A 24,332-nucleotide genomic window follows, 5' to 3' on the forward strand; every position below is an offset into this window, starting at 1 on the left:
GCCAACTTAGGAGTAGTGGAGATTCTGCTGAAGCTTCATGCAGCTTTGAGCAAGTAATGAGCAAGTTAATGCTGGGCCTGGAAATGGTGTAGCTACATCAGCACATTGGTGAACTGCCGCTAATTAGCTCTGCTGACAGAGCTGATTAGGTCCAATGGAGGGCTATATTAACATCTCTAGTCCTTACAGGACACCAGTCAAGCATCTCTTGCTGCCCTTTGCCATGTAATAACACCCTCTGGGATCACTTTGTGCTGGGCTCTGTTGTTAAGTTAGATGTATCCCAAGGTATTTTGGTGAATCAGACACATTGGCAGGTTGCAGAACAGAAAAGAAATTCTTTCCAAAAATACCAACAGTGCCAACAGGGACAGGAACAATATTCAGGGTAGGATCAATAATTGGTGTCAGATTCCTCCTTGAAGGATGCATAGCCAATGCAGCTAGGCATTAGTTTGATGTCCAGTTCTTCTGCAAAGTGTTTATAATTGAGATATTATATGACAATATCATAATTTTGTAAAGATACATAAAGTGCTGTTGCAGAAGCCACTGGCTATACTGTACTGCTAGCCAAGGTATTTTGCCTGTATATGAATGTTACTAAAACCCAACCTGTCCCTCTTCCCCTTAAATTTAATGGTAAACGTGGAATAACCTGAGTGCGGCCTCACAACCTGTGCTTTCAGAGTGAGGAGTGCATGGTTACATTTAACATTAAGGAATTGCTGACAGCTTAGCCCATGAAATGTTTAATTTATTTCTCACATAATTTAAAATAAATGATAGACCAAATGACCTAAATGAGGCAGGCATTATATCTGTTTAATCTTAAGTCCTAGCAGAAGGTTTATCATATTTTAAAGTCTTTCATTATTAGGTCAGTAATAGAATGCAGTTTGCTAGTGACTGAATTTTCATTATCCTTGATTTTGGTCTTTAGATAGCTATGATTGTTTATTGTGCCCTTTTAAAAAAGTGAATAAATTAAGAGAAAGTAAATCAGAAGAATTTGTTATCAGAGGAGAGTGACAGATGTTACTGAGTTCAGGTAGAAGGGAAGAAAATGGAGGAAGAAGATTGATGGAATGAGGTGGCAGTGTTTTGAAACTCACAGGCACAGATATGAAAGGGAATATTATTTTTGAAGGGTAAGGGACTTAAGTTTGATATTTTCAGTTACAATTCAATCTACTTTGTGAATCTCTTTAACTGTCAATGCTTGGCTTTTATACAAATCTTTTTTTTTTTTTTTTTCTTTCTTCCCAAGAAGAAATCAGAGTGACTGTTATTCATTGCCTAATGGTAGCTGATGGTGTCAGTCTAAGATCTTCAAAACCAAATAGAGTCCAAAGCAGTCAGCTAGCTCTACCTGAACTGGGGAACATCATCTGTTCCACCTGTGATGGAAATCTGGGTAGACAGACTTTTCAGTCAGTTCTAGTCTCAGAAACTATTAATGTATCCAGATCCAGAACTGCCTGTTCATTTATTGCTAGTGCCAAAGTGTGAGATCACTTGTCAAAAAGACTGTTATTAGTCTAAGCCAAATAACCCCTCATAACCCAAATGTTTCTGAAGGAGGAATAAAAAGGAAATCCCCAAAACTGTCTACTGTACTGTGGTGGCAATGGACAGATCTTCCCAGATACATGCAGGTTTAGCTGTACAAGCACCCCATGAGAGGGGAAATCCTGTTTGACATATTTTCTTTTCTATGTTAAAGCTGTAATGCTGCAGATGTATCAAAAGATTTTCAGCCTTGACATCTGTGCACAATGTCAGTCTTCCATGCTGAATCCTACATGTGCTACCTGTATTGTAATTCCATGTTTCTAAGCACATGACGTTCAGCAACAGTTGAAAAGGTGCCTTCTGATGAAAGAGAAATTTCATTATTCTCTTTGGTTGTGCTCTCAAGTTAATATCTGAGCTGTATATTCACCAAAGTAAATACATGACAATTCCTTTAAAAGCTCTTTTCTTCCTTAACCTCCTTCTCCCAAATACAAGCCTAGACAGCCAATATTCATGCCTTATTTTAGTCTTTGCTTAGGACAGGGTAAAGGACTGGATGCTTTTACTAAATAAAATGTTGTTTTGTGTTAGGAATCATACGGTATTCCAAGATGGACAGATTTGTAATTGTAGTCATGTCCTGGAAATCAGGATATTTTAATCATATTCCATGGCAACTCCAAAAATTTTCTTTGTGACCTGAGGAAACGTGTAAATTGTGCTTCATTTTTTTTTTTTTCCTGCTGCTACATACATTTTTCAGTATTGCACCTCATACCAATTGATTTGTGTTTCTTTTGTTTAATCTAGCTATATCAAATTCCAGCCTTTCAGCTACAGAACACAACTGAATGGCTTTAGAATTGATACATCAGACACTGGCTTGATATTTTTGGATTTTTTTAATTAATTTCTATCTTGTCATGACATGCCTGTTGCTATAGAATAAATTGAAACAGTTGGAAAATAATGTTCTACTACTAATTTATATTCTGAGTATTACTTAATGTCAAAATTAGTGGCATACAGTTGTCTTGATGCAGGTGAATCAAAGTTTGCAGTGTCAAGTCCAATTCTGCTTCTATTTAAGATGATAATAAATCACCCACTGAGCTCTGCTGTGCATGTTGTGGCCTATACTTTGTGTTTTTACAGCTTGTTTAAATCTCTAATGAGGACAAGGAATAATATATGCTCATATTACGGTTTCATTATACGATGTAAAATGTCTGTAGGAAAATACATATCTAGTCAATCATCAGTTTGATGAAAAATTTTCTCTTTTACTGGCTAATGCTCCATCACTTTGATACCTTACAGTCAGATTTTACATTCACCTCATGTCCTCTGTGTCTACAAAACAGCACAGACAAATAAGCTGGTGTCCAATGCCATTATAGTGTAGGCTGTTAGAGCCCATATGGTGTTAGTTTCTCAAAAATAAATCACACTGAGAACTGTTGGATACATACGTGGGCCTTTTCCAGTTCCTCTTGAAGAAATGTTAGACAAAAATACTTTAGAAGAGCAGTAATACATGCTTTATATAAAACAAATGAACCTATGATGGATTAATAATTTCAACATTATTTTAAAAGAACAAATTTCAATTATGGTTTAATAAGCCACATACTGTAGTTTAGTAGTTACTTTAAAATCAGAATTACAAAACTTTAAAGCAAATTTCTAGAGCAAGACAATGTACATTCTGCCTAGCTATCGTATTTGTGCTAATGCTTTAATGTACATGCTGGACAATCCTGACTGTGTCGCCTTTAATTATTCTTTTATATGCACTATATAGACAAGCTTTTCATCCTTTGGGAAGTAGAATCCTTACCTACAGCTCTAGAAAAACAAGTGGAAATTCAATATCTCAACAGGGTTGTGGTTTCTCTCAGCAATACCTAAAGCTTCCTATGGGCATGCAAGGGTCATCCAGGCAGTTGGAAGGTAAAAGGTCTTTTAAAACCACATACTCTTTCATAAAATGAAAGCATAATATCCTTTTCAGTGGCAAATTAAATAATATACTTTTGAAAATATAAAAGCTACTATCTAGACAGCATATTCAGACTTCACCAGGCTGATGCATTAGGATGCTTGTTATATTTGAAGTGATATGCAAGCATGCATGCATGTCCTAACTTGACCCATCTGAAAGGTTTATCTACAGGAGTCTGTATTTACAGATGTGCCATATTCATCTGATTTTATTTTTATTTCCAAACAGGAGAGATTAGTAAGGGAAAGGACTTACGTGAAGTCTTTGAACTTAAGTGCTACTTATTTTCACTGTTAAAAATGTCACCAGGATTTTCCAAAAGGATTCTAAGCTGTTAAACCTCTTTCTATAACAGATTAAAAGGAATTGCCCAAGAGGAAGAAAACGAGCAAAAAACTGGCTTAGAGGATGATGTTCCTGACTAAATGTCCAGCTGGGATAACTTTATTTCCCAATCCTGTATTTTTACAGGGTCATTTGAAAAGTCACTGATTTGCTGTCTGCCACTAAAACAAAAGAATACTAAACTAAACCATGGGAAATATTCTATATGATAGAAAATCTATCTGCATTTCAGGAGCTGTCAAAGTGAAAAATGAAACCACAAGCTTGGCCTTTAAAAATATTAATTTATTTTTAAAATGAAATGTAAAAAGTGCTGGGAAAGAAGTAACCTTATCTTCAGGAAGAAGCAAGCAAGGCTAAGTCCCTATTACATTTCCTAGATCTCTGATGGCACTTTCTTGCCAGCCTTAAATCTAAAAAAGGATGTAATCATCAATTCTAACCGCCATAAAATCCCTGAAGTATTTTTGCTGTGTTATTAATGAGGCAGTCATCAAATGTACTAACCAGGTTTTAAGGTATTATATTTTCAGTGGCCTTATTTATCAGTTTTACTGAGTGATGTGGATATGTGGATTCAGGTCAGTGTTGACCTAGAGCAGTATTTTTCAATTGCAGCCATGTCTTACTGACAGAAGAAAGCAGTAGCCATAAAAAAAAAAAAAAAAAAAAAAGTAATTGTTGACTATTTGTGTAATGAACTGTCAATATCCTGCAGTATCTAACGTGAAGTTCTTCTATGAAGTCACTCAAAGCCTATTTTTAACTACTTATTAAGGATTAGGGACATTTCTGCAAGTTTTAGACTATTGATTCCATGTAGTAAACTATTACCAGTTGATGAATCTATGATCTTTATCCACAATAAAATAATACCATACATTCATATATGTGTACGGTTTTAGGTGACACCTTGATATTGTTTTTGTCAAAATATGTTGGAAATTTTTATCACAAATTACATATCTTAATTTCCTATATTTGGTTTTTGGGCTTGGCTTTGTTACCTAATATGCATAGTACAAGTGGGAGGAAAAAAAAAAAAAAAGACCTCCACTAGTGTGGAAAGAATGAAAGAAGTAATCAAACAGATAGGAAAGTTAGCTGTCACAGTAGACTAGTTTTTAATGATTTTTTTTTCCTATGGTTGTCATAAATATACCCCTGACACCAGGGCTAGAAATGAATATAAGCAGCTAGAGAGTAGCCTCAGCACTGGATCTGTTGGTCCTGGCATGGCTGGTCACTCACGCTGAAGAAACAGCAGCACCTCCTGAAAGATGAGGACAGGAGAGCCAGATCCTCCCCTGGTATAACCCAGTGTGATTTCCTTGCTTCTCGGTAGGCTGTGCAAGTTCATACTGCTGAGACTGTGATTCTGAATTCTTGTTGGTTAATGCCTATTGTATACTCTGTCATTGCAGATAAAGGGTATTGGAAAAGCAGTAATGAGCCAATTGTTTACAGATATGGACTTCTGCCGTGGTTGTGCTCATTGTCAGTCCAGCATCTGGGCTGATTACTGCCCAGAATTCGCTCTAGTTTCATTTCTTAGTGATAGGTAGTTGATTCTTCCCTTCTATATGAAAGTCTGCCCAATTTTCAGGTCTACTAATGGACAATGAATTCTGAATTGGTCTTGCAGAAAAAAGGTCTTGCAGGCCATGAGAAAGGCATGTTCATTGCTCTTGAGAAATTCTTCTTCTGTCCTGTTTGAGAGCTTCAAACACTACTGGCTTTAATGCACTTCCTTTTGACTTGTAGAGGTGTTTATTCTTTCACCTTCTTCATTTTGAATGGGAAGCTGTAATGTCTGTGTTGGTGAGATGGCTGGGTTGCAATCCTTTTATAGGTGGATGAGATGCAGCTTTACACTGATTTTTATTGGAACAAGATAAAGGTCTGCCTGGACAAATTGCAGGTATGAATAAAAATGACTGTGTACATCCCTTCAAAGCCTAGGTTGGTGGTAGGAGTATTTTTGGTAACACAGCAGTGCCAGTGACAAATTTCCAGAATCGTAGTTTTGCCTTTAAAATTTCCTTCCTATTGATCTTAGGAGGTAAGACAAAATGAACACTGTCCTGACTTTTGTCTGTGTTTTGAAGAAAGCAGAACTCATAATGCTGGTTAGATGGCTCTAACCAGTTAATATAATTACCCCATTTCAAATATCTGGTTGTATTGAATGGAGGAATGTATATAGAAGCCTCTCACATTGGTCTTATGATGCCATTTAGAAAGTGATGGTGAAATGGTGTTGGGACTCACTGCACTGTTTTCAGCTTGGACTCACAAATGTGAGCAAAGCCTAAAGGATTCTCCAATGTTTTTTCCCTTAAGTCTTTTCGACACATCTAACAGATATCAGATAACTGGGGCAGAGGTATTTGGCAGAGAAGTGGCTGCCTTGCTTAACAGCTTGTCATTGGTACCAGTCAGAGCACAGAACTTCACACAATTTGCTACTCTAGATAAACTACTAGATAAACTAGTGGGAAATTGTAATATTTCCATCAGACATAGACAAAAGGAAAGAGGAATTGTGTCTCTGTAGTTGACATATATGGCTGTATGAAAAGTAAAAGGCTGTGTGATACCCCTACCCAAAAATGGTCTAATCTGTCTGCTTTCTGAAGATACTGGGAATATAATAGGAAGAAATCCACCAAGGAGATTGTTTCAAGTGTCTCCAATCATGGCCTGCCATTTAATTTTTGCCTGTATGTTGTCATTTACAATCTATGCTAACTGCCAAATGTTAAAGCTAAATTTTTGGCACAATAGGACTAAGACACAGCTTTTGCTCCCTTGATATTTTATTTTTTTCTGAGATTAGCCTTTAGTCAGCGTGTATTGAGCTTCAAATTATTAATGCCTTCAAATTTGCCAGCACAAACTACTGCATGGATGGACAGAAGAAGTTAACCTAATCATAAGACAGTAATTACAGTAGTTAAACGTATATTGTAATTCTACAATTACACATCAAAAATATAGTATGCAGCTCAGCATCATTCTTCTTGAAATACTGCCTATGATGATTTTTTTTCCTTTTTTTAAAAAAATTTTTTTCTTTTCCTTTTTGTTCTCACCTCCCACATGCTCCCAGTTTCTGTTATTAGGCTGCCACCTAGTAATGGAAATGAATGAAAAGCTGTTAGAGAAAAGAGTAAGCCTACAGCACAGAGCCCTTACAGTATAACCACTGCAAACCAAGAGAAGCAGAGCCTTTAGTTTGTCCTTTGCATTCATAAATACACCTGCCATTTCTTTCTGAGGTTTAATTTTCCTTGCAGCTTGTTTTAATACTTCAACCAAGTGGAAGTTCAATATAGGAAAGTATTGTAATGAATATTTCTCATTGTTTTATTTCCTAGCACCATAACCAATGAGGCAAATAATCCATGGCCATTAAGCTTTCTGTATAAAGAATTGGAAGGTATGCAGAGCTTACAGTAGCATGAATAAGAGATCCTTCCTTATGACTTCCAAGGTTGACACAAAATATTTTTCAAGTGTGCTTGATAATCTTTCAGCCTTGATCTATTTAATATTAGAATGTTTTTATGTCTTCTTCAGGAAAAAAAAAAAAAAAAAGTTATATCTTTTGGCCGCTGAGAAACGAGAAACTCGGGGCAAACTTTACAAGTGGCTTTTTATTATTATTATTATTATTATTATTATTATTATTATTATTATTATTATTATTATTATTATTATTATTATTATTATTATTATTATTTAGCAGTGAAGCTCAGTTGTTGTTCCCCAGCTAAAAAGATGAGGTCATGAGGTAAAAAAAATAAAAAATGTTCGTCCATCTGAACACTTACATATCAGACTTCACGTGATCATTACAGAGCCCTGTCACATCAAATAAAAGGTAGTGATTAAATGGTAGAAACTAAGTACTTCCTAGGAGCTTAGAGGATTTGAAGTTAGTCTCAGGAAAATGAGTATATGAATGTCGATTCTTCAGAAAATTTAATAAACAAGGATATACATAAAACAAACTATCTATGGAAATATCCCCACAGCCTATTCCCTTTAAAATTTGGAGGCAAATATTCCAATTAGAGTCACTCTGAAAAAAGTAGTCAGCAACTGACCTGACCTGAAGCCCTTCCCTTCCCACTGTCTCCTAAAGCAATTAAACTTTTGTTTTAATTGGAACACTCAGCAAAGATTATAATATTAAAACAAACAAACAAACAAAAAACATTGAATCACAGAAACCTTGCCTGGTAGAGATTAGGACACGTGCTGTTTCCTTTTACTGTAGTGCTGTATTTGTGGAGTGCAGATTTTCAGCTAGGCAGCCGAGCTGGTCAATTAGTATGGCCAGGGAATAACATGAGGGATATGCACATCAGCCATCTGAAGCAAGGAAAGTGTACAAGTCATTATAGAAATTGGGAGGGAGTCTTAATCTTTTCATCTATAACTAACGGAGAGGAAGTGGTTGGAGTTAAAGACTAGGAACTGGAAGTCTCAGTCTGCTTCCAAGTCCATGAGTGATTCTCAGCCTGACCGCGGTCGTGTCATTTATCATTGTTTCAATTAACCTGTCTGCAGTGCGTTGCTAGATCCAGTTAATGGATATTTTCGGTGGACATCAAGATTGTCATGTAAAGTTGCATTTTGGTATCATTATACCTACTATTATACTGCATGCTAAATAGATGTCAGTACGCTGTAACAGGAGCGTATTGCTCCAACACAGGTTTAAATAGTACACTGTTTAGTAGCTGCATCCTTACTTTGGTGCAAGGCTTAGATAAAGAACTCATATATACATGTATAAAAAAAAAAAAAAAAAAAAAAAAAAAGACACTTCTAAGGATGAAATCCTTGTTGTATTTGAAGATTTGAAGATCCTTAACCAATGTTTGTTGTTTCTATTATGTTCAATGGCTTGAACCCATACAACCACCTATATAGGAATTAATGGTGCATCATAAGCATGGATTTCTTACAGGCTTTGACTTATGGCAAACAGGGCATCTCTAGACAAACAAAGGATATGATCTGACATTCTTTAATATAAGTGCTTTTGTAGGAGTTGTATTGTGTCTAACAGGTGTGGTCAGCTGGGCATTTTGAATATTGATAGAAGATCTCAGCTACTTTGTGTTAAAATGCTTAGATTCTATGGGAGCATATCTCAGAAATGTTGGTGAAACAATGTAACTTTAAAAAAAAAAAAAAGAAAGAAACACTTTGTAATTCACATTAGAAAAGCACTTTTAAATTCTCTCTTTTTTCCTCTCTTTTTTTCCTTTTTTTTTTTTTTTTTTGTTGCGGTACTGTTTTCCTTTAAAGTGCTCCTCTCCTGAGTATTGTTAGGGATTTTGTTTTTCTTGATCACAGTAGTTGAACTCATCTGCATTTCTAAGTCCCAAGAAAGTGTAACACATCCATCCTGGGACACACTGTACTCCAGGGCACATTCAGACCTTACAGTTTTTAACACGTTGCATATATTACTGTTGGCCAAGAATCATGCATTTCATTCAGCATTTCCCCATCAAGCCTGGAGAACTGCAGGCAGTTTTGCTCCCATGGAGAGAGAACCTTGCTCAATTTTGTCTCCCATTGTGATATCCCTCCTGACAGGAAGCACAGCTGAATGTGTGAGTTTCTCATTCAGTGCCTTTGAAATATTTTTAGAACTGGGGTAGATGCAGAGAAGACAAAGCTGGAGGAGAGGGAGGATAGTGGAAGATAGCTGAATTCTGCCTTGATAATCTATTACCAGCTTTTAAATTCCCTGAGAGAGAAAGATAGATGTTGATTTTTTTTTCTGTTTTACTTTCATCTGTGTACAATAGTTCTGCTTTAGTAAATTAATACATAACTCACATAAAGTTTGTTTTGTATTTTCACTAATAATTGCATTCCTGCTTCAATAAACAGGATCTTACTAGGCTTCTGATACTGAACATTTGACAAAGGCAGTCATTTTCAGTGTCGTCTTCATCTGTTTATTAAGCTAATTATTTCACTACATGCCTTCTAGCCTGCCTTCCAATCAGCTCCACTTTTTGTAATGTTAACTCAGCGTTTTTTACCTTTAGAAATCTGTTTAACTCAATGACCTACATAGGCTTTTAAGGCAGTAGAAAATTAAATACTACTATTTTGCATTTGTTTCTTATGCATTTGAAAATTCTCTGTTCCTTTTCGTTTTCTCTCAATAAGGTTTATGCAAATAATATTAAAATTTATAATGAGACTAATATTTGTTAATCTTAGTTCAAATAGTGGATTTGTATTAAATCGTAGTTTGAAACACTTCCATTGAGAGGGGTGGGGGAGAGAGAAAGAGAGGGATATTGCTTGGACGAGTTTTATTACCATTTTGCTCTTCTTAAGCTTGAATTGTCACTATGATTATACACCCTAATTTTTAGTATTCAATATTAATTATATTTAAATCCCATTAGATTTACAGTTGCCATGCCCACTTCAAATTTCTTTTACAAAACTGTTTTGAAGTAGTTCCACATGAACCTGATCCCGCAACTCTGACTCTTTTGTTGGCTTCAGTAGGAGATTTATGCATACAAATTAATTATGTAGAAGATTCTTAGATTCAGTAAAGGTTGCAGGACATTCCAGATTGACTACTTCTTGTAGTCTCTGACCTGCAGAAATGTCAGGAATTAGATCTTGATCTGGCTGAGCTTATCAAATGTACCATTGGTTCTAAAAGCTGTTGAAGGACATCCTTAAATATGAACTGTGGGATTCACGCATTTCTCTGGTATTCATTCAAGACACAGAAAATGCTAATCTGTAGAGAGCTGAAAAGGTGCCTCAGTCATTTATTTGGTGTTATCACAAATCTTGATGATGTGCCAAACAGTCATACAAAATTATATTTGTCTACATGTGTCTAGGATGCACTGCACTGAAAGGATGTTGGTTGCAGTGCAATCCAGTTTGTTTCACGCTATTAAAAGCTCTTCCTTTGCTTGTGGGCAAACTTGTTTATCAAAACATTTGGAGTATAGCCTGAATTTATCTGTACTATAGCTCTGTATTTGTCTTCTGACATATGAATTACATTAAAATACCATGCTGGGGAATACAAGGATGTATGGATCCCTTCAGACATCCACACTACTTGGATCAGGCCTCCAGGCACAGGCAGTAAGCAGGCACTGCACATGTACCTCTCCCGAACAGATGGATGGGGATTTGGCAGAGCTGAGACAACTAAAATGAACAGGTTAAGAGCGTGCCATAGACACATGGAGCACAATATGCTGCTGGATGAGTAGCAGGCTACTAATCCTTCCCCTTCATAGCAAGAAACAAGGGGAGCAGGACAGGGCTGTTTTGAAAACTCCCTGTGCTTCCCATGGCTAATATAAGCATGGTAGTGCTTCTTAGATCCACAGATACAGCTACTACTTATCAATTTCTAGCCTTGAAATACTCTTATAATAATGGTACAGATGTCTCCTCCCAGTTCCTTAAGGGAGACAAGTACTCCTTCCTCCTCTTTATTTTCCTGCTAGCAGTGCCTCCGATCCCATTATCTTCTTTGCTGATTTTGTTGTTTTTAGTCTACAAGAACTGTCTGGAAATGGCACTTCAAGTTTGCAAAACTCTTCACAAGTAGTTCCTTGACCTCTCCTTAGTCCCACATCCACTTATATCCTACTTCATATACTCACCTGCCCTCTGTCTCTCCATGCAGGTACAACTCATTCACTTAAATGAAGTTTGTTCTAGCTTAATACAAAGCAGCAGAGTTCACTTAGTCTTTAACACTTATCTATATTTCTTTCTTAATTCTTCAAATCACTTTTTTTTTCTTTCCTCTTTCTTTAGTGTGTTTAGTGTGACTCCTCATGAAGGAAAGTTGCATATAAAACCAGGCCTCCTGGTAATTTCTGGCATTGAGTAGCATGAATGAAGGATATTTTGGTACAATATTTAGTGTATAATATGCTTTGCAGTCTTAGTTCATTTTAACCTTATTTATACCAAATCTGTAGATTTTGCTAAATTACATATGATCTAAACTGGTTACAAAAAGGCAATATTAAAAATTTTAATTGAATGTCTCATTATTAAAGCAGCATAAGATTTCTTTGGTCCTTTGCCAGAGCAATATCCTGATTTAAATGATCAAATGATTAAAATCAAATTGGATCACTGAGTGTTTCTCCCTGAGGAGATAGTTGTGCACTCTGCTTCCCATGGGAACGTGTCACTGAGACCTGCTGAAAGCTGAAGGGAACTTTCCCACTAATTTTTCTGGAGAGGTGCCCCTGGTCTGCCACAGCTTAGACCTTCTGGCAGAATATTTCCTTGAATGGGAAGGCCAGGATGGCAGATCCTCAGGAACATTCCATCAGTGTTTTGTGGTGACTGGGAGATCAGGGGGAAGCAGACAAAATTAGCCACTTACTTACTTTTTGAGAACAATTAATTCAGACAAAAATTTTAATGAGTGCCATGGCATTACAGCAAATAAAAATATAATGTACTTCCTATAAAGCAAAATTTATTTCTGTGAAATAAAGTCTTCAGCCAGGTTTTGTGCCAGAAAATTACACTGCTAAACATTTAAAAGAACATGCAACTGCTTGACTGTACAAATGAGAAGGCAAGTTTATATCCCTATAATATTTCTTATTATTGGAGCACTGTGTCCCGTATTTTATGTCAGGTATGTGCCAGGATTCTGATTAATATGCCTTTTTGTGAGATTTTTTTATTTAAAATCAGAGGTATGCATTTATTCAGTCTTGCAAAATCCTTGAAATGAAAATTCTTCTACATGTATGATCTTCCCACACTTTTTTGTTTATTTTCTTTTGATTTTCCCCTGGGTCGCTACATTCAATTCATACTATAAGTAGATTTTATCTTGGTATGCTAATAAAACATATGAATTAGAAATCTCTTATTTCTTTTACAGTGAATGTGTAAAGCTCTTGATGATTGATTTACAGAAAGAAGCTGTGTATAGTTCTGGTGCACAGACACAAAATTGTAAGACAAGCAAACTTTAGCAGTTAATATTATTTATCAATAGCAGCTGTGCTATAGTGGAAAATCTGCACAATGCACTGAAAGAGTATCAGACATTTAGTCTGAGAGGGAGAATAACCATCTTGGTTTGGCTGCAAGAAAACAGTCTGACTTGGAGGGGGAGGGGAGCTTGGCTAAGATTTTTTTTTTTTATTTGTGGATGCTCTGAGAAGATATAAGTAGGATTATGAAAGGTTTACAAAAATAAAACTTACTAACCAACGCAGAAAGTGTAGGAATTCCAAATAAGGCATGTAATTATTTTTATCAAGAAAGAAAGCTGATAAAAAGATACTTAGGATTAAGTAAGAAAAAAATGAAACTGGAGAAATTTTAAATGGAAAATTCTTTTTTTTCGCCTTTCATCAGAAAGTAAATCCTATGGAGGGGTTGCTTTTCCACCCCATAGTGTGATAAGCCATTTTGTAAAACAGCAATAGTGTAATTGAAATCCATTTTACATCATTTTCCCTTGGATGATTTAGAATTAGATCAATTTATATTCTGCAGCTATAACCCAATGAGAGTGTAAATGCAGCCACTAGAATTGTTTTTGTCCATGGGCAAAACTGGTATCATTTACTGATTCATTACACTCTCAGCAGGGTCCTTTATTTCAAAAGCTACCTGGAATTATTACTGGCAATAGAACACTAAAGTAAAATAAGATTTGCATAAAAAATTAAAGTTAAAGGGAAAATGATAATAGTGATTAAAACTAACATTTGATGACTATTTTGATTGGAATACCGTGTTTAAATGTCTCAAACAGACGTGGAGGGTTTTTTACCCTCTAACTCCAACTTAGAATGCATCTATTTAACTAGAATATTATGTCCCTAACAATATGCCTGAAATAATAGACAGTGCTTCTGTTAATATTTAACAATATAAACATCAGGCAAAGGTTGTACAACTGGAATTATAGAATATGCTTTTTGCATTAGGGTAATAATTTTAGAAATAACCTCTGTCCATCTAGGCCTGCTGATGTACGGTTGTCATAGCAAGTCAGTAATTGAGTTTTCTGGGCATTTGGACCACCGGTACAAATTTGCAAAGCAGATTACACAGCAGAAACACAATTTCCATCCTGACCTTTATAACATTGCTTTCTGTTGTGGGAATTGGAATGTTTATGGAGGGAAATACAGCCTAAGTGCACCTAATTTGTAAGAATGTGATTTCTGACATTAACCCAGTAAGCTTCATTTTGATTCATTTGATAACGGATTACGTAAAGATTTAGCATTAGGGAGGTTGCATAAAACTTATTATCTTTTGTTACCAAGGTGGAGAATATTGGTTTAGGTGATTATAAATTGAAACTGAAGGAAAACTTCCACGTTCAGCTGCTGTGTAAAGATCCTCAAGAAACCTGTTTCCCAGTGGTCAGTCACAGACCTTAACACGTTCTCGTAGTTCAGAATAAGCTGGGTATAGTAAAAATGTTAAGCTTTTGGAGATCTAGACATGCTGTTTGGGGGTAAGGATGAAGCATCTACTTGAAAAGCCTTTGTAGCAAGTACCACCAGATGCTTTATGAGATGATCCATACCACCGTAATCTCTTGACTGCCCTTGGAACTTTGTGGGATCTGTTGGTTTTTGCCCCTGCTGTTGTCTGCTCACCTGGTCTCTGGAGTATGACCTTTCTGGTACTGGCTCCTTACTTAAAGGCTAGCAGTCTTGTCTGTTGTGGACTGGAATGCTATTTTTCTGCATAAGCAGATAGAACAGACCAGAAGAAGCAGATCCGTAGAACTAAACAGTTGAAGCTGAGGACCTGACATCCATGCTGTGTTCTGCAGTTTTTAACTTGAGACAGCTCTATTCTTGTCCCCTAGACTCAATCACACTGGTGGCTGGGAGCATGGCTCCTGGGGCACATTTTCCAGTTGAATTTCAGCTGAAAGCAATCTAGCTGCCACACTCCAAGACCTCTCCATGATGCAAACTGAAGTGTAGTAAGCATGAACAATGGGAAAATCCACTCCAAAAGGTATTTGCTAATCAGTGCAGACACAACAGTGTACGCAAACCCTGCATGGCACGTGGTGGGCAGCCTTCTCTAGGATTGCTATTCAGCTGGATGCTTTTAAATGGACTTGACTTGCCAGAATATCCATATAGGATGTGATGTTTGATGAAAAGGTGAAGAAAGGCATTGTATGGATCTGCGATGTCTCAGAATGACAAACTAGATTAGCACAAGTATTGCATTGGCACCCAGGCAGATCTCAGTGGTATAAACTTTGTTAATCTAAATTCATCTTTAACAAGATGATAGACTATTCAATGGTGATGGATCATAAAATAATCAGCGTTATGTTTCACTTAGTTTCTTGCACTGTGTTCCTGCAGAAATGTGTGCCAGTAAGAGCATCCTGGGAGTACAAAGGCACCTACTGTCCAGGATTTCAGCTTCATTACTGGTGTGTTGCTTGGTTCAGAGGTGATTTTGTGAGGAAAGAAATGTGCCGGGACAGTGCTTAGGCTGAACACAGCTTCAGATTTTACCTTTGTCTTGTTCAGGCTCTCTTATTGATACTTTAGGGATATAAAGGTCAGACTGAAAAAAACTCGTGCTTTTTTTTTTTTTTTTTTTTTTTTTTTTTTTTTTTTTTCTTGACACACTTGTGAAAGGCAGTATTTACTTCCTGGAACTCTTGAGTATCCTCCTCCTAAGGCCGGGATTCTTCAACCAGATTCAGTTTCAAGGAGGAACTGGTTCAAGCACTGATAAGCATTCTTCACAGGTCCTTTTGTTTCTTTGTTCAGTGAAGGATTCCTGTGTTTCAGGGCTGCAGGTACAATGTATGTTTACCAACAAGATCACTGATAACTGATGTTGGCTGCTGTCCACACAATTTAGGAAAGCAATTTGTTTCCTGTAAACAGAGGGGAGTGCTGACCAGCTGCATGTTATTGCTGTTGTATGAAATATTTATACCATGAATTGATTTCCTCACCATGGGTTAAATGCTTAGAACTTCTCATTAGTCCCCAGCCCTGTGTTCCACAAGCACAGGCACAGACACCCTGTTGCTGTTACTGATGAAGATTTCCCAAATTCTAATGTGATTATACCTGCAAAAAGGAAGGAAATATTTCCTTCAGTATCACAGTTTGAGGAATCTAGGGGCTCTTTTTTTAAAGCGTATATTTTATGTGTATGTGCTCTCATGCTCTTGATGCCATAATGATTTGGAAGGCACCCTCATGCACTTAGTTCTGTGTTGTTTTGAATGCAACTCTGTAGTAACCCAACAGTTTTACAAGTAACACAGAATCTTATGTTGTGGTATGAAAGCATACATGTGCAGTTATTCATAAACAGTTACAGATTAATAAAAATGTGGAAATAATCTTGGGTGGCCTATTTAAAGACAGTGCAGATGTGATGATTTATGCTGGGCTGAGGGTCTTCTTGGGCTTGATACTTTGGGATTTGCTCCTGATTTTTTCTTCTTAAAGTTACAGCAGACAGCCTTAACTCATCTCTGTGTATTGACCTTTATTACGTGACCTTAGCACTCTTCGTATGCTTACAGAATCCTCTTGGCAGAGGTATTTTAATACAGAGGTATTTGAAAAGCTGTCTCTACTGATAACCATGATAGGTTACGGTGTTGGGGAAATCTGCCTCTCCTTTTATGCTTATTTTTACATGTGGCAGGGACTAAGAGTGATTAAATAATATGCAACTACAATTTATTAGAACAACTTTGCCCTTCTTTCTCTTTGCAAATTGTCTGCAAACAGATTGTATGACTCTAATATGTTAATGGCTGAAAATTATTTGAACTTTTTTTTAGCAAATATATTTTGGTCTGCAGATTATTTGAATCATAAATTGTGACTGTTAAAATGAAATATATAACACTACAAATAGAGCTGATTGGGTGTTACAGGAGAACAATTTTTTAGGGAATTTATTGATTTGTCAAAATGAATGTGTTACAGAAACATGCCTATTTGGGGAAAACAAACAAAAACCACTTTGTTGAGAGAAATATCTGTAATCCAGAATGGAATTCTTATTTTGAGTGCTGCTGATAGCTAGCTTGAGGCTTGGTTCTTTCTGAAGCAGGTGGGATGGTCAGGTTGAAGTCCTTGTTCATACAGGAGAACAGGATCTTTCCTCCCCTCCTCCTTCTGGTGGGGTGCACTGATGCAGACACTTCATTCTGAGAAAGCAGTTTTGATGCACTCTGGAAAAAATAATTAAGTTGGCAGAATTTTTATAGTAGTTTCAATATTACCTTAAAAGTGTTTTAATAAGGATTACAATAAATGGTGGCTCCTACATCTGCCAGTCGGACTTAACTTTTGTGATCATATGTTCTGCTTTTTCATTAAAAAATCCTTGGAAATTTTGGAATATTAGCAATATTACAGTGTTGAATAACGAAGACACTAAGGCTTGTAAAGCATTAAACATCAGAGAAACTGTTTGTCACCTGCTTCATCAATAGTTTCTTAATTAATGTGAAAGTGTATAATGTTTTCTATCCAGCATCGAGTGTGTAAGGATTGGTAGGTGTACAGTCAGTGAGGAATAGATATACCATGGTTTCAGTACAGGTTTGATACTACATTAAAGGGTAGCAGAACACTTGGCACTTGGTGTGCAGGAAGGGTGAGGGGTTCTTTTGGTTAGAGCACTGTGAATGTCACTCAGTTGTCCCCTTAGGGGAATGCTGGCCTTTGGGTATGCAGCAAATGGGAAAGAGCATTAGGGCAGCATGTCACTTTGTGAAAAGTCAGCACCACAGGACGTTATGGATAACTGAAAGGCTGCTCCAACAAGGACAGGCTTCCTGCTCAAATTCTGTATGTGAATTGCTCTCTGATTATAATATCCAAATTACATCCTCCATCTCCTAAAAGCTATGCCTGTGGCTCTGGAGAAGGTACCAAACTCCATTGAGCCTTGAGGCGGTGAGCTGAGCTGCCATGTTAACACAGAGCCTGGAGAAACTTGGATTTAGCAAGCACAATTATACATGTTCTTTAAACTCACGACAATCTTTGGAAGAGCAAAGAAATAAGGACAGTGTTAATAACATGTAAATAGTGTTAATGACACGTAAATGCAAAAGGAGTGCTTGTGTTTTTCAGGTCGTATAGTTGCAAAAGGACTGTAATGTAGTTTGCTACTTTTTAATTCAGACCTAGTATTGGGGAGGGGCACTTGTTACTGCTATTACTGGCTGTTGACAGAAGGCTTAGGTGAGATGAGTGTGGTAGTTGTATTCCCAATGCCTCCAAGTATATAATAATAGATTGATTAAAGGGTCTAAAATCAGCAAGAGAAGTTGTATAATAATTGATGCTTTCACACTGGAATGAAAGCTTTCAGCAGCACAGTTTAATTGTGAGGAAAATATATATATATATATTTTTTTTTTCTCCTGGGGGGAAAAAAATATATGTGCAGTAGTCCAGAAGGAAAGCTGAAACAGTTGGTGTTTAAAATAAAATAATAATAAAGTATATATTTAGTGACATTTGAGAATAGCTTCCTTGGGACACTGTTATTCTTACTCTGTAATGCTATTCAGATTTGCTATAGTACTTTATACTTCTAGTGCTGTGGACATGGAAAATGTTTTTTTTCACTAGCCATGGGCATGTAGTGAGTGGTTGCTGCAGTTCAACATGACAGCCTGTTCCAGACAGATTATACTTAGGAAAATATGGTAAAAGTCAATGTATAGGTACTGATTTCAGTGGTGTTAATACCTTTTACAGCAATTAAGGATTTTGTTCAGAATACTGAATACTTGCTCTCTTCCCAGGGTATATTTTCAGGCATAGCCTAACTGACAGCAGTAATTCAAATGGAAATTTCAGAGTAAATGGAGCTTCAATCATTTTTGTCCTAGAAATTAGAGAGATTCCTGATCAGTAACATTCTCAATGTAAGGATGATTCCTAAAGTGGAGTTGGTATCTGCATAAATACTGTGGTGTTTGTCTCCAAGAGCCAGGATGGATACGTGAATGAGCAGTAAACAAATAGTTTTTCTCTGCAGGCCTCTAATATTTCTCAAAAGAAAGCCTGTCACCCCATCACAGTTGGCTGCCTTCTCCAAAATGGTGCAAATTCAGTGGCAACTCTAAAGCTTAATTTGCATATACATGATTTGGGTCAAAATTGATAACTATACAGAAAATATTGGAAACATACACATGTAGTTCCTGTATTTCTACACTAAATATAACAAACATACCCATATATATTAGGCCTGTAGTTAGGTCAGCATTGTAAAGAATTGAAGTTCTTATACTCTATGTCCTTTATATTAAATAGTTACAGGTTTCCTCCTGATGGGAGACAAATATCTCTGGCCTTAGATACAGGAAGGTATCTGTATTAAGCATTTTGGAACAATTTATTTTATTTTTTAAGAACAATTGCTGAAAGAGAAAATTTACTCATCTTTTTGCTCCCAGATATGCGTATGAACTATATCTCTCCCGTGGGTAGTAAACAGATATTGATTTTCTTCATAACAGAAGTACCTTATTACAGTGATTAAACTGTAGACCTTCCTTTATTATATGAAAAAATTGTAAATTGGTGAGCTAAAGAGAATTAACATTACAAATTTGTTTTCGTTTTTGTATTCATCTAACTGTAATTCATGCTCTGAATGCAAAGTCTGTCTACAGTGCCCTTTTTACACAGCAGCAATTGGCATTTAAAATAAATACTGATATTATGATTATAAAAGCGTTATGTCTGTTAGAGCTGTTAATAGTCACATTACTTCATTTTTTTATTCTACATTTGTCAAAATCCTGACAGCATACTCAGTGTTAGATTGAATGTTGATATTGTTACTCAACAAGAAGATTGATTATGTCTTAATAGGATGTATTCAGTGCATACTACATGCAATTATCATCTTAAGTGAACACAAGCATTTATTTAGCATTAACTGAAATTATTTAAATTCAAAGAATTTTTCTTTCTGGTTAGCATTATATTATAAAGGCATTAGTAACAACTATGATATGGTAGCATACTGCTGATATATTAATATGCATGAATAAGTAGTTTATAAACAGAATTATAAACAGAGGCGTTGAGGCCTTGTTGCACTGCTATAGAAAATACTAATATCCACAAAATAATACAAAACTCTATTGGCAGTAGGCATTAAGATAGCTTGTAAATACACTTAAAACCCCTACAGGTGTTTTGAATATTCTGTACAAAGTTAGTTTTCTAAACAGTGTTTGTTTTGATCTTAGCAACTATTTCATGTGAATTTGGGAATTCCTATTCTCCCCTTATTTTTTTAGGTGATGTGTTGTAGTGCCAAATGAAGTCTGTGGTATTGTGACACTGTTGAGAGCTGTCTGCTCTTTTCTGTACGTGCAATCTGTAGGTCTCTTATGAAGGTCTCCAGCCAGGAGGAAATGCTGGAGAGACAATTTCTGGGACAGTTTCTTGTGAATCTGCGTTTCTTACTCTGCTTTTCTTCATTTTCAAATAAAACATTTGACCAAAATGTTTGGACTTCAGAAGTTAAGCATTTCATTATATGTTAGGCACATAAATAAAGGTCTTGATTTTCAAAATGCTGAGTCCATAACCCCAGTGAAATGGTGCAAAGCTGCAAATGCATTCATTCATTTGGTTTAGGAGCTTCAGGAGGTTTGAAAAATTTGTGTACTTTTTTTGATGGTGTAGAATAGCAAACTACAGTTGCTCTTCGTCCTCTCACACATAAATGTAGTTACCATGGCCATCAAGTTTAGGTGAACAACAAATTATTCACTGCTTGGATAGATTTCTTTGTTAAAGAATGATGCCACAATATGGTTTACATGTATGTTCCTCACCTCGGTGCTGCTTTTTGTGATCTTAATAACACATATCAAGATTTGGACTGTTACTGCCGGTGGTGTGAAGCACTACCTATGGCTTGCATCTCTGAAGTCACATAGGTTTTTTCTCGTATCTGTAGGAAATATTAAAAGCTTAAACCTTGGCAGAAAATCATAATTATCTGGTTCCATTCTCCACTACCTACCAGTTATCATCCGGTTTATTCTAATTGCATGTATCTACACTGAACTGTTTATTTTTCTCTGTTGTGATTAGATCCTGCTGGCTTTGTCAGGAATCTGAAAATCTAAAAAAGTGCCTTTCTGGCATCTTGATGCTCACCGGTGCTGATCCAGCTATGTCAAGGCGGCAGGGGAGTGCAATCTGATACCAGTGTTAGCACTGGTGAGAATGGCAGTGGGTGGACCTCCAAAGAAAAGCACTCAAGACACAACTCACCTCCTTGGCAATCCAAAGAATTTACCAGCATCACCCCTGCCGTGGCTAAATGACTGCAGTGAAAATTTATGGGGAAAGGAATGGATCTCCCGCTGTAATTATACAAACTCTCTCAACAGTGTTACCCTCCACACAGTCACAGCTGATAAATACTAAGCCACACAAAAAGCAACTTAATGTTTGTTTATTCAATATAATCTATTTTCCTTTTTAGCTGTAGATCCACTTTCTTGAAAGTTGATGCATATTTATGTTGCTAATGTCTCATTATCCAAACAGCATTAATTGGATTGTTTTTGCGGGAGTGTGTTCTAGAGGCTAGGTCACTGCTTGGAGAAAATGTGAGGCCTGGGTTTAGTGACAGGCAATGTCAGGGTGCAGCAGCAGTCTGTGCAACTGTGGGTCCCCAAATCCTCCCCTGTTAGTGGTGTGCTGTATTTCTCCCTGGACCACACAGTGTAGTGGGGATGGAGGAGGGAGGAAAGGCTGGAGGTGAAGGAGGGCTGCTTTTCTCCTCCACACACCCCCTCCACAGGCACTCATTTCTCAGGAGGCAGGAGCAGGCACAGGGAGAGGGAAGTGACCAGGAGCTGCCAGGCTCCTGCTGCTGCTTGGCCCTGGTGGGCCCCACACAGGTCTGGGCCCTCCATAGCATCACCTGCTGAGGAACACAGATCCCCAATCCCATGTCCCAGGATTTACCAGTATTGTGATAAATCACACAATCCAAGTAATTGCTGCTAGTGACTGAACTGAATTAACTGGGCTAGAAGCATGAGAAATGTTGAAAAGGCCTTTACGTGCATCTCCAAGTCTAAAGAGAACATCTGATGGGAACAAACCTCTGCTCATGGGTTTGGACGTGTTAAGAGTTGCTTTCTATAACAAAGCAAATATTTGGTGACAGAACTAGATGTAGAAAGTGCTGCATAGCAGGAAAGTGTGAAGTATTCATAATGATATGAAATACTACTCAAAATTTGATGTTTTTCACATTCCATTGCAAGCTTAAACATTGGACTCCTGTCACAGAAATTTCTGCTGCAGTAGACACAATTTCTAGCATAAATGGGCTTGCTTTCAACAGAAAATGGGACAGTTTTCAACGGAAGAAAGGCCAATTTGTGAGTAAAAATGGGCCTCTTTTTGAACAAAAGGTTTATAAACATGAAGCAGTAAATAGCTTTGCAAGTTTTCCATGCAATAAAAACAACTTGCTAATGAAAATAATGAAAAAGTTACAGTTAGGGGAGGGGAGAGAGGCTCCATGCAGTTTTCAATACTTTGAAAACATTTTAGAAAAGAAATATATGAAAACTGTAAATCTTGTTCCACTCTATAACTTGAATTTGTGTTTGAAAAATGTCAGTAATTTTTCTTTGTGTATATTTCTCCTATGATATAAATCAAAATCCTGTTCTGAGTTTGCTGCCTTCTGAGATGAATTTCATGGAACAATGTTGTAAGACTTAAGGAAATACTTTTCTTAGGATCCTCTTAGTGGCAATGGCACCCAATTTTCTAGTAGTCCATATGTTCTTTGAACTAAACATATCTTCTGACTCGACTCATTGATTTCACATGCAAATATATTGCTTCATAATAGGTGATCAGATGAGGAACTGACCTGGTTGCTTTTGTTCTGACCTATAAATGCTTCAGGATTGAAGTACATATACTAAGCAATTAGAGCCCCCCTTTTAGACATGCTCCAAGAAAGATGCTGTGATGTACCCACGAGAATATACAAAGCACCATTTAGTGAATACTTTCCAATCAGTTAGCTGTGGAGCAGACTGTGTGGCCCAGAGGTTGCTAACCTTTGGTTAGAGCTTGCTATTGTAGAGATGAAAATTAACTATTTTCTAAATTTTAAACAGTGAGAGGTTCTCTGCTGTGGGATAAGCCCTACTCCAGCTTCTTTGATTCTGCTTTATAAGGCAGTGTATGGGTGGCAGACAGATCACGGTGTTGCTATATGGAATTTCACACCAGTTTTCTCCTTGCATGTTAATTCTCTGGAAGACTGTTAGCTGAAGGACATAGATGAATGATGTCAAAGATGTTCAGCCTTGATTCTTGTATGCACAGATGGCTGATAGAGCTAGTCTGAGGTTAAAAAAGCACTTGAGCTGTGGTGCCCTAGCTACCCTTTCAGGTACCATTACGTAGCTTTGCTCCTGAGCTCCAGACTTGTTTTTCAAGGAAGTTTTGAAAAACCACCCGAGCACTGGTGATCCTTACCATATAGCTTTAAAGGTGACTGCAGCACTTTCCCATCTGTGTACTCCATTGATGATGCAGCACATATGGTTTTTGTGCAGATGGTTCCATATGAGATGGCCATACAAATGTGGAAAATAGTCATTTTCATTAGGTACCCAGTCTTGTCTCCAGTGAAATCCATGTCAAAACTCTCTATGAGCTCCATGAGAGCGGGTTCTGAGGCTAATAACTCCCTTTGATCAAATGTACTAATACTCAGTTGTCCAGTAAGCATACGGATGTACTTCATGTTTAATGTGAGAGAGGTGAATTACATATGCTGTAATATTTCCGTAATTATTTTTTTTCAAAGTCATGGCTGTTTTTCAAGGTTGCTTTTCCTCTGGACCTGTGCAGTTAGCTCTGTCTAGCTGCACAAGAAGTAGACAATCAGATCAGTAACCATAACACAAAAAGTGGCTAAACATATGTAAAATTGTTAACATTACTGTTCACGTTTGTTACGTAGAATAACAGGCACTTGTTGCCTGTTTTAGAAACTACTTCCCTGTTTCTTACAGAGAAGCAAATTTAGATGACCATTCTAAATGCTATTATGCAGAATGAATGAAATTTAATAAATAAAATGAATGAAATGAATGTATATGTAGATTGTGACATCAGTATTTAATTATATATCCATCATAATACTGAGGAGGTAAACTGCTGGATACTGGTGCAACGAAGTGAAAGCTTACTCTGAAAGAGCAGGTGTATTTTAATTTCTTCCCTCTTTACTAATCTTCATGAATATCAGGATAGGTTATGTACTGTTTACCAATATTTACTTGTCTTCCTTCCTATTATATTCTAAATAAGGTTTCCATCCTAGCAGCTGAAGT

At 36.8% G+C, this 24,332-nt stretch overlaps 1 protein-coding gene across 1 annotated transcript in view; it reads left to right on the top strand.

The window, feature by feature from the left end:
- The window catches only part of CDH13 (cadherin 13), a 489,121-nt gene that overhangs the window by 365,978 nt on the left and 98,811 nt on the right, over nt 1-24,332 (top strand). The gene's annotated exons all lie outside the window — the stretch shown is intronic.

The sequence above is a fragment of the Aythya marila genome, assembly GCF_965140915.1.
Source record: "Aythya marila genome assembly, chromosome: 12".
Classification (NCBI taxonomy): Eukaryota; Metazoa; Chordata; class Aves; order Anseriformes; family Anatidae; genus Aythya; species Aythya marila.